This window comes from Herpailurus yagouaroundi, unplaced genomic scaffold (assembly GCF_014898765.1).
Source record: "Herpailurus yagouaroundi ecotype Mexico unplaced genomic scaffold, PumYag 182, whole genome shotgun sequence".
NCBI lineage: Eukaryota > Metazoa > Chordata > Mammalia > Carnivora > Felidae > Herpailurus > Herpailurus yagouaroundi.
This window is the reverse complement of record NW_024412413.1, coordinates 54,597,345-54,599,257: the sequence shown is the minus strand read 5'-3', so window position 1 is coordinate 54,599,257 and position 1,913 is coordinate 54,597,345.

The window sequence follows — 1,913 nt, the reverse complement described above, 5'->3', positions numbered from 1 at the left end:
TAAAATAAAATAAAATAAAATAAAATAAAATAAAATAAAATAAAATAGAAGAGCTGATTTAGACATTTGAGCGATACCAGCAAGATGATAGAATAGGAAGTTCCAGCCCTGGTCTCCCAGCAGAGACACTGGTAAAACAACAATTCTTGAGCCAAAATACTTTTATGCAACCTCCAGAATCCTGTTGAGAATTTGCAACACCCCAGGGGATCATAAAATTAAGAATTTTGCTTTGAAGTGGGTAACAGAAACAGTTTCACTTTATCTGTGTCAGACCCTCCCTCAAGCCACCCAGGTCAGGCTGAGAGAGATCCACTCAGCCTGTAATTTCTCCCTCAGAGAAAAGGCATCGCCAGGCTTTCAGGGCACTGCCCCCAAAGGCCTACTACCTTCTCACCTCACCCCGAGTGTTGAGGCAATGAGTGTAATTAGAACACCTGGGGGCAGCTGAGAACAGAGAAAAGATGGCTTCACTAGTGAATTCTACTAAACACTGAAGAAGAATTACTACCAATCCTTCTCAAGTTATTCCACAAAACTGAAGAGGAGGGAACAGTTTAAGCTCATTTTATGAGGCCAGAATTACCCTGATGCTAAAGAGGGTACTACAAGAGAAGAAAATCGCAGGCCAATATGCCTGATGAATGTAGATGCAAAAATCCTCAATAAAATACAAGCCAACTGAATGCAACAGCACACTGAATGGGTCATATGTCATAATCAGGATGGATTTATCCCTGGGGTGAAAGGATGTTACAACAGAAGAATATCAATAGATGTGATGCACCACATTAACAGAATGAAGGATAAAAATCATATGATCATCTTAATAGAAACAGAAAATGCGTTTGACAAAATTCAACATCCTTTCAGGATTAAACACTCTCAAAAAATGAGTTATAGAAGGAATGTACCTTCACACAATAAAGGCCACATATAACAAGCTAGCATCCTGCTCAACAGTGAAAAGTCAAAACCTTTACTAGAAGATGGGAAAGTTCAGCACTAAGACCTACTCTCCTGATTCAAAACAAAAGGAACATGTCTAGAAAGGAAAGAAAGTTGTAGAATTCTCACTTGAGAGACATAAACTTAAATCATTATTTTTAGGTAAGATATCTTTGTATATGAACATAGGAGACTGAAACTTTCCCAAAACACTCATACCCTCCAGTTTCTGAACAAGGCAACAAAAGGCAGTTTCCATCCACTTGTTCACATTTGGGGTTATTGATAATAGGTTAACAATTTCCTTAGTCCCTCCCCAGATGGATTTTACCTAATTCATTTACTCAGCTAAGAAAATACTCAAACATTTCAAGGGCTTTGGGACACAGGGTTTGAGTTGATACTGAAGCATTATCATGTTTCCTCTGTTAGAGTACCGGCATATATGAGTAAAGTAATAAATGGAGTCTTGGCCAAGTTTCTGCTAACAGTGGAGCCACAGACCATCCAGTGGTCACCTCTCTTGCTCTTAAATGCATAGTTATAATGGATATACCTGGTAACTTGCAGAACCCCCATATTGGTTCCTTGGACTGTAGAATCGTCTGAAACTTTACCCTCCCTGAAGATTATAAATTTTTATGAAGTATTCTATCCCTGGATGGAGGGTGAGGGAGTAGCAGAGATCAGTGCCCCCCTTAAAAACCTAAAGGATGCATGGCTGCTGGTTCTCATCATTTACTTAGCTAGCTTGGACCCTACAAAAAATAGACATATCCTGGAGAATTACCTCAATTAGAAAGTAATCCCAAATGCAACTGCAGGCCCCATGTGGCCTCTCTGCTAGAACAGATTATCATGGCCTCTGCTGCTTGTTATGCCATTACTGATCTGATGAAAGTATCATTTTCTCCATCCCTATCGGAAAGATCAGAAATTGTTTGAATTTACTTGAAGCAGCTACG